Here is a 10,026-nt window from a genome sequence, read left to right as displayed (position 1 = left end):
AAATAGAGTGGAGGCACTAGGTGGCGCCAGCCTGGTTAACCTTTTATAGGGTGACCAGAATTTAAAAATTTAAAAAAATGGGACATCCCTGTTTTTTTGGTGGTTGGTAGTAATAAAGTTGTGAAACTAGTGCGTAATGTACATTTGTACAACATGTGTAGTCACTTTTTCTTTGTGTTTTGGTCATTTTTAAGCAGCTTTTCTTTATTTTATGTTAACAAATTACAACTTCTGCCTCTCTTTACTGTTTACTGCCAGGAATCAAATTGGTCAAAAATAGGGACAACCAGGGACATTTTTTGTATAAAACTAGAGCAAATAACTGGTTTTGGATAGATCTGCTGGGACAGACGACACAGGGCTCAAAACTGGGACCATCCTGGGTAAATAGCAAATAATATCTGGTCACCCTAACCTTTTGCTTTTAGTTCAGTAGAGATTGTCAATTCCGCGGCTGAAATCATCCACATGATTCTAGTGAAAGCGTATGAAGTTTTAAAACATTGTGGAACGCTTCGTATATTACCACATGACATCACAAGGTAGAACTGAAGGGCCTATGCAGATTTTGTGTGTTTAACATGTGAGTGAAACAAAACACAACTCCAGGTATATTTGTGATGAGGAAACAACATTATAACAGATCCGAAAGTAATGTAATATTGGCCCTTTAATTTCATTTAGGCTATCTACGGTCAATATGAAGATTGTTATAATCATTTTTATTAAGGACAATGATACATCTTATTATCTTGTATAGATGTGTATTGAATTTACATTTTAGAGCTGTGTTATTTCTACAGTCTAGAGTTGATGTACTTATAGCCCTCTAGTTTGCAGTGTTATCGAAGCCATTGCCTTTGTATACGAATTTTTCCACTTTTTTGCATTATGACAGACACGACGCTGCCATTCACTACTGCCACAGACCTACAGCACACCACTACCAATAGGGAAAAAAATATGTATGAATAATTCTTTCAATATAAGTTCATTCGGAGTCATCTCAGGAGTGGCTACGAGCTAACAGGGCCTAAGAATCCAAAGTCAATGTTTACAAGTGAACGCCTTGAAAACAAACCTGAAATGTGTGTATTTACTGTTGGGTATGGAAATGTGAATCAGCTTGTGTGCCATTGTAACGGTGGGCATTTTTGGGTGCATGTTAAATGGTTTTAATAAGCATAGTAACTCCTTTATATGGATGTTCAATCGCACTTGGACCGCTGTCGTTGTTGTATTCTATTTCATGGCTATGGATTAGTAGGAACAAGGAACTTCAGTACAATTACTTTTTTTTGTATACAATATTTGAGTAGCTTTGACTTTATTGATACTTTGCAGTGACATCACGCTGGGGGTGTTCTACTTGTGTCTCTAACGGTGGTATGTTTAGGTGTTACTATGGTGACATAATGCACAATTTAGCAAAACAAAGCCAAAAAAGTTTAAAGGGCCCTTCTCAGCATTTTTTTTAAACAAATTGCAGCGTATTTCTGCCACCCTTCCACGTGACAATGAACTAAAGCCTGCTACAATGATGACGTGGCAGCTACACCTATGAATCGTTTGACATAGCAGAAGGCGCTTCGCGCCTGACCCCCTCCCCGCTCCTCCGCCTCCGCCCCGCCTCCACCCCGCATCGGCTGACAATTTCCACATGAACACCTAAACAAAAGCGACAGCATAAGCTCATTGCTTTACACTGCAGTGGACACGATATAATAAGTTTATCTACTAATGTTTATTAATACTTTACCAATCAGTAATGTTCAGCTGATGTCAATGCGGTGCTTGAGCTTCGTGCATCTCAAAGTCCTCGTCCGATTCCGGGTCATAAGCCTGAACACGCTGTATCACCAATGTGATAAATAAAAGTTTATTCCTACCACTATCAGGGTGCACACCTGTCTCCCCCTCCCTCCCTGAGATGGGCGGAGGAAGGGCGGCTCACTCAGAGCCTACGTCACGTTTGGAGGGCGGAGCCTGTGCTTTCTCAGAACGGGTGGGGGGATGAGCAATAGCGGGTCTTTCATAGTTCCTGGTCTGTGACTGCCTCCAAGAAATCAGTAAGATTTCATAACTGTTATGTAATGGATGTTCCAAAACACAAATTGTGCTTGTATATGTGCAGAAGATACAATGTGAAAAGATCTTCAACAAAAAAGGTGAGAGTGAGTGAATAACTGTTGGCTTGTGACTGTAATTTTATTTGTGAGAGACTTGTTTAACAGCACAAATTAGCTCTCCTGTCAGTTCTTTAGGATCAGATTGTGTTCAAATAAAGCACAGATTAAAGTCTAATAAAGCCTCAGACAGAGCAGAACCTACTGTTAGCGTCACATCCCCAGAGAATGTTCATGACATCAGCTGCAAAGTATCAATATCTGCCAAAATGAGGATCTAATTCAGTTGTGTGTGTGCACTCATAGAAAATAATGGAGGCGGTTCTTTTAGAGTGCGTCAAAGCGTCCCGGTATGCGTTGGACTTTAGGCTAACTGAAGATTGTAAGAGATTGTAAGAGGTGTGATGTCACAATCCTGAGCTCTATAGAGTTATGTGATGATTGATGTCACTTCAGGTCCTGCAATTTTACATCTGATTTCTAGTTTTTAGGTGCTGCCAAAATGACAGAACATACTGTGATGAGGACCATGGGAGAAAAGTGCCACATTTTCTATAGAGCATTAATGCATAAGACTAAAAGAATAAGAACTGAACTTTAATCTGAGGTGGGTAGTATTGTACTTACAATTACTTAAGTCACTTTTTAAAGAAATTGTACTTTTCAGAGTACTTTTCTAGCAGCATGCTTTTTCTTCTACTTGATTAATATTTTTATTGAAGTAACAGTACTCTTACTTGAGTAAAAGTTGTAGACTTACTCACAGAGCAAAGAGTAACCACAAGTGACAAAAGCTTTATGTTACAAATATGAAATGATTTGAATGTTTGTGTTTCTTGCACCACTCCTTTAGATATGCTTTAGATCAGGGGTGTCAAACTCAAATTCACAGAGGGCCAGTATTAAAGTCGTGGCCCAAACTAAATATTTATTGAAAAATTTCAACAACATCTGCATGTTTTCTCTTCTTTCAAGATATGTAAGGTTAAACCATTTCTCATTAAAATAAATGTTTCATAATAGTTTTGCTTAAACACCGAATCCAGAACAAGCATAATATAAAATAATAACACAATTTTAAATAAATAATGTCTCTATAGTCTATTTGTAGCCGGCGGTCCTGCTCTAATACATATTTGATCTCACTGGCCAAATATAACTATATCATGGGCCAAATTTGGCCCCCAGGCCTGAGTTTGACATGTCTGATTTAGATTTTCAGTTGTTTTTGTCTTGAAAATACTATATTATACATTATTTAATATTTTGTCCTTCAGCAGAATATTTTCCCATATACTTTTTTTACTCTTTTTTCTTTAATTTCTTGGATCACTACTTTGTATTTCTACCTGAGTATTATTATTTTGAAGTAACGGAACTCTGACTTGAGTACAATTTTTGACTACTCTACCCACCTCTGATCTAATCCTGTTCTTTCCCATTTCTATAAAAGCCAAATGATGGATTCTTTTGCACATTATTCACAGCATATGTTTACACTGCCCACCACTGCCACTTAGCTCCTTTAATGGTGCAATATAACAGAGATACAATGTCACTAGATATACTGTAGTTTGGGTTAACTTAACTAGGTATTTTAATTATTTTTATGTATTACAGTTGAAAGATGCAGCTCAAATAGAAATGTCTGACATGTATTGAAAGAACTATACTGGCTTCAGCTGTTGTGAATAAGAACTCATGCTAAAAGCATAATCTGAACGGTTAAAATTTCTGCTTTTTTTTAAAGAGTGGGTATTATGCAATCCCCCCCCCCCACCACCACCACCACCACGTCCCTTTTTCGAACCTTCTTTGCTGTAAGATTCTGTCCAATGCTACACCCACAAGCATACATTCCTGCTACCACGCAACAATTTCCCAGAAAATACAAAACATGATACAAAATTGTATACAGCAACTTCACAATCATGTTGCGATGTGCAGTGATAGTGAAAGGGAGTGACAGGGAATACAGGATTTCCAAAACAATAAAAGGTCACGTCTAAATATGTGTTTCAAGTATTTAAAATACCCCCTCTTTAAACGTTCTTTTTTCCATAACAGCTGGAGCAAGTTTTCTTCCTAGACCTACCTATCATTCCTATGCTAAACATATTCTCTAAACAGTATTATACTTTCATGTATTTCTAGTTTTGTTCAGAGGTCTTGTGCCTGTGGTGCTTGTGCTGTGATAAGCCAGTATGATGCCAACAGTACTTAGGCTCTGTATCTTTTATATTATAAAAACAAATAAAGTCTTTTCATTCACTTGTGTCTCGACTCATTGCTCAAATAATCTCATGAAACACTACACAGTTATGAATGCAACCCAGCAACTGCATTATTATTATAGATTGTATAACAACATTATAACGGGATCCTTTTAAATACATCACTATGTTTTAAAACTTCTCCTTATCTGGAATCATTTGGATAATTTTAGCTCTGGAATTGCCAATCTCTGAATGACATCACAATGTGGAACAGTGCATTTTGAGATACTAGTAGACAGACCAGGATTACTAAAACCTGTGAATGAAACAAAACACAACTTTTCTGAGGAGGTAACAACATTATAACATGACTTAAAGCCCAATTTTGTGTGTAATATAGGGCCTTTGTTGTTATACCGCCAGTGACATCACTTCAAAAATGTTAAAACTTCAGGATCTCTTCAGGATAACCTTCCAGACAGCAAAAATAATGTACAAGGCAAAAAGGAAAGAACTACCATAACATATTCAGAAACATTTTATTGAAAGAAAAAGTACTTATTATTTATGGGGAATGCATCTCTGTACAGCAAGGAAAAGTTTCGGTACTTCATTTTATGGGATCAAAATCTGGAACTTTAGTGATGAGCTCAAAAAAATGTACAAATATGAAAATGTTTAAACAAAGTTATAAAGAAATGATTATAGCAAGTATGATATATGCAAGTATGCAGAAGAACCAATTTAAATAAGTGATTGGGTGGGGGCAAATAAGTGTTTGTTTCTCCCCATACCTTTTCGGAATTATTTATTTATTTGTAAAGATTTTCCTACAGCTCAGCTCAAACAGCGAGAGATACAGAACTACATCCATCCATTTTCGTCCGCTTATCCGGAGCCGGGTTGCGGGGGCAGCAGCCTAAGCAGGGACTCCCAGACTCCCTCACCCCAGGCACGTCCTCCAGCTCCTCCGGGGGGACCCCGAGGCATTCCCAGGCCAGCCGAGAGACATAGTCCCTCCAGCGTGTCCTGGGTCTTCCCCGGGGCCTCCTCCCGGCGGGACATGCCCAGAACACCTCCCGAGGGAGGCGCCCAGGAGGCATTCGGAACAGATGCCCGAGCCACCTCAACTGGCTCCTCTCGACGTGGAGGAGCAGCGGCTCTACTCCGAGCTCCTCCCGTGTGACTGAGCTCCTCACCCTATCTCTAAGGGAGCACCCAGCCACCCTGCGGAGGAAACTAATTTCGAGCGCTTGTATCCGCAATCTCGTCCTTTCGGTCATTACCCAGAGCTCATGACCATAGGTGAGAGTAGGAACGAAGACTGACCGATAAATTGAGAGCTTCGCCTTTCGGCTCAGCTCCCTCTTCACCACAACGGTCCGATACAGCGACCGCATCACTGCCGAAGCTGCACCGATCCGCCTGTCAATCTCACATTCCGTCCTCCCCTCACTCGTGAACAAGACCCCGAGATACTTGAACTCCTCCACTTGAGGCAAGGACTCTCCACCCACCCGGAGAGGGCAAGCCACCTTTTTCCGGTTGAGAACCATGGCCTCAGACTTAGAAGAGCAACTCACCCTTATGTAACAGATAATAATCCCTACAACTGTACAACAACTCACCCTTATGTAACAGAAAATACTCCCTACAGCTGTACAACTTACCCTTAAGTAACAGATAATGCTCCCTACAACTGTACAGCAACTCAATCTCATGTAACAGATAATACTCCCTACAGCTGTACAACTTACCCTTAAGTAACAGATAATGCTCCCTACAACTGTACAGCAACTCAACCTCATGTAACAGATAATGCTCCCTACAAATGTACAACAACTCACCCTTATGTAACAGATAATACTCCCTACAACTGTACAACTTACCCTTAAGTAACAGATAATGCTCCCTACAACTGTACAACAACTCAATCTTATGTAACAGATAATGCTCCCTACAACGTTACAACAACTCACCCTTATGTAACAGATAACTCTATGTCCTGTCAATAATCATACCTTCTTCCTATGACCTCTTGCATATATGTTATTACTTATCTTTCTACTTAATTTTTATTTTGATTTGTACATATATATTTATATAATAATGTTTTTTTTAATACCTGTTTAATGTCAATCAATATCTTTTTGCTACTTATTTAGAATTTATTATTACTATTTTTTCCTCTTTGTTATTATAATATATGTGATGTGTGAGTTATTGTGTCCAAATATTTTGCCATGTGGATCAATAAAGTTTGTCTAAGTATATTATATATGGGATTAGTAACGCAAAGTAAATGCCTTTATGTATCTGTCGAGTACTGTTGGAGCGTAATGCACTTTGTCATTTATGAAATATCCGACTAAACCAGCAGACGGAGACATTTCCCCGCACTCCCCCGGCGTGAGGCAGTCAAACACGGTCAGACTGGAGCAGGTGCGCCTCCTCATCCGAAACTCTCCGAAGGTAACCCCAGCCAGCCAGCAGCAGCAGCGCCGCGGCTTCGGCTCTTTCCGCCACCGCTCGCTGCCTTGTGCGTGTGTGTGTGTGTGCGCGCGCGTGTGTGTATGTGGGAATGCGGTGGTTCACTTGACTGTGCCGATGCCAGAAGGCGGTAGGCTGGTGGGCTGGTAGGTAGATAGGGCACGGCACGACACCCGAGGAAACCGGAGCTGTCTGGGGCTGGCTCCTGTCCCACTTAACGGTCTATTTTTTTAGGGATGTGGGTCAGGCTTTCGGACGGAACGCAGCAGCTGGGTGTTTCCCCCCGGTACCGGAGATTTTCTTGCCCTGTGGCGGGGTTATGAGAGAGGATTCCCCGTCATCAGCAGCGGCAGCAACAGCAGCAGCAGCAGCAGCATGGAGCAACGCAGTGCAGGCAGCGTGAGTTGAGCACACACACTGCCCGCACGACCCCCTCGGGACTGGGCTTGCCACTACTGGAATTCAACTTTCCTCCGGCCAGCTAGCTTACCTACCAACCTTTTTAATTACAGGTAGACGGACCGCATGGAATTGACATGACAGCAATGACGTTTTTGGTTGTGTTTTCGCTGGAATATGTTTTAAAACCGGGTGTGAATGTTTTGTTTTGGTTTTTTTTTAGGAATGAAAGGCAGGTAATAAGCGCTTTTGGAGCGGGGTTGTTAGCTAACGGTGCAGCCTGCGCGGATTAATTTCTTGAGAATGTTCGGCCGCCTTTTGTTGCTACGGCGGTTGCTACGGACGACCGCACGAGCCTGAAGTCGTAAACAGCGCTAGTTCTGGTTCAGTTCTGGTTTAGACCGGGTTTAGTCCTGGTTTAGACCGGGTTTAGTCCTGGTTGAGTTTTAGTGTAGTCATGGTGTGGACCAAGTTAATCCTGGTGTAGTCCTAGTTTAGATATGGTCTTTTTTATTGCTGTCGTGGTCATGGTTTTGCCTTGTTCTATTTTCTAATGTAGTCCTGATTTAATGCTGGTTATTCTGGGTGTAGTCCTGGTTTAGTCCTGGTTGAGTTTTCATATAGTCCAGGCATTGACCATGTTAGTCCTGATGTAGCCCTAGTTTAAATATGGTTTAAATCCTGATGTGGTGCTGGTTTTGACCTTTTTTACTTCTAATATAGTCCTGATTTAATGCATGTTAGACTGGGTTTAGTCCTGGTTTAGTCCTGATCTAGTCCTGATCTAGTACTGCTTCAGTCCAGTTTGTCCTTGTGGTTTGGATTTGGACTTGGCATTGATTACTGGTGTGGGTGAGTCTTGGTTTAGTCTTGGTTTAGATTTGCCTTGGTCCTGGTTTAGCAGTGAAGCACTGAGTCCTAAACAGACCTATTTTCTGAAAGTCAAAAAATTTAAATACAAGCCGCAAAGAACATTTTAGTTGTACAGTTAAATTTTGACCTTTGAATCGAGAGGGAAAGGGCATGCAGTGTATTTGGGGGCTGTTGTTTATTCCAACTCTGCTTCCACTAGAGCTACTGTTTTTATGCTCTTGAGCAAGACACATTGCTAACCCACTTGGGATTCAGTGTCTGTGTACAGTGGTGTAACAGTTGATGTAGGTCATGTGTCCAGTTGAGATAGAAAAGTGCTTTCACATACCTGCATGTTGTTTTAAAATTGATAGTTTAGTTAAAATGCTTTATCACAGTCTTCTGCTACAAAATAGACTACAGTACTCATTTATTCTACATTTCTATGTTAGGTTTGCCTGGGATCTAGAATACACATTTCTTCTTCTTCTTCATTAGGAAGATGTGAGTCTGGTCACTGCTGGTGAATCTCCCAGTTTACAAATGGGTGTTATTGACAGGTAGATTAGTCAATCAGGAACACACATGATCCATGCGTACTGGAAAAAATAAAGGAAAAAATATCACTGGCAACATAGTGGTCAATGAGTGAAACAGTAAACTCTGTTGATCTGAGGTGAGATAAATTAGATTTTTTTTGCAATTGCTAGATGACCAGTGAGCCCATTTGTTTCATGTGGTTCTCAAAAAAGACAGTGTCATTGCACAATCATGTTTGGCTGGGGTTGAGACACAACAGAGGCATGGAGACCAGACTGATATCAATCTGTATAAAATTACAGAGAAATATCAGTTTGGATTTGCCAGGCAAATGTTAGGCAGACCTGCAATACATAGTGCAGAAATGCAAAGGGTTCTCATAGTGTAGATAAGCAATAGTGTTGTTACAATACAAATGTTACAAACTAGATACTAATGAATAGACTCGATATTCAATACTGATTCAGACAACACAATGATAATAAAAAGCACCCTTTCTTTAGACAATAAAAAATGATTTTCAACAGTAAATCGTAGTACTTTCTTTTATCTTACCATGTAGTTTTATATCTGTAAGTCCTCAATGGTCCAAGTAGGTCCCATAGTGCTCCATGGGGTTATATTAGTCTATGCAGTTTTATGCTTCAGATACAGCTCAAGATCATTCTGAAGATATTCAGGAAAGGTTCATTTCTGTCCTGTGAATGTGACTTTTTTTAGTATCTATACTTGCTCAAATGAGTATCTTTTTTCAGTGCTAGTATTAGTATTGATTAGTATCTGATTTTCAACATTTTTGACAACCATACAATCATGGTCAGACATTTGGATTATTATATTTAAGTCATAACTACATGAACATTTCTATATCGCAATATTGCCGAATATTGCCCTTGTTTTTATGCAGAGAGTTGCTTGCAAGATTGAGTTAACCACAGCCAAGTAGCCAGATTAACATGGATTAAGGGGCTTTTTAAATAGTCACGTTATCCCAGGAGCGCTTGCACAGTCAGATAGCATACAACAACATTCTTTACGCTTGTATAGAAGAAAAAAATCAGTTTATAGATAAATACAGTACAAATGGATTGGGTGAAGTCAAATTACATTAGAAAGCCCATTCTCATATATTACGGTAGTTTACTGTAGAGGTGGTCCCATGGCCAAGGCAATTGTCGGTCAGAGAGTTCATCCCGTGCCTGAAAAAGCATGACTCGAATGCTAGGATACAAAAACTGCATGGATTTGATTGGAAGCATTCTTTGAAAAATATGCACTAAGAGTCAAAATTTTAGTTTTGTTTTTCATGTATTTTTCCTCTTTATTTCCATCATTATTTGCATTGTAGATTCTCGAAACTATGGACAGGTGGAATGTAGCAAACAAAAATGAACTAAAAATAG

This window comes from Boleophthalmus pectinirostris, unplaced genomic scaffold (genome assembly GCF_026225935.1).
Source record: "Boleophthalmus pectinirostris isolate CB_2022bp ecotype Guang Dong unplaced genomic scaffold, ASM2622593v1 HiC_scaffold_22, whole genome shotgun sequence".
Classification (NCBI taxonomy): domain Eukaryota; kingdom Metazoa; phylum Chordata; class Actinopteri; order Gobiiformes; family Gobiidae; genus Boleophthalmus; species Boleophthalmus pectinirostris.
The sequence above is the reverse complement of the archived record's forward strand: the minus strand, read 5'-3'. Positions refer to the sequence as shown.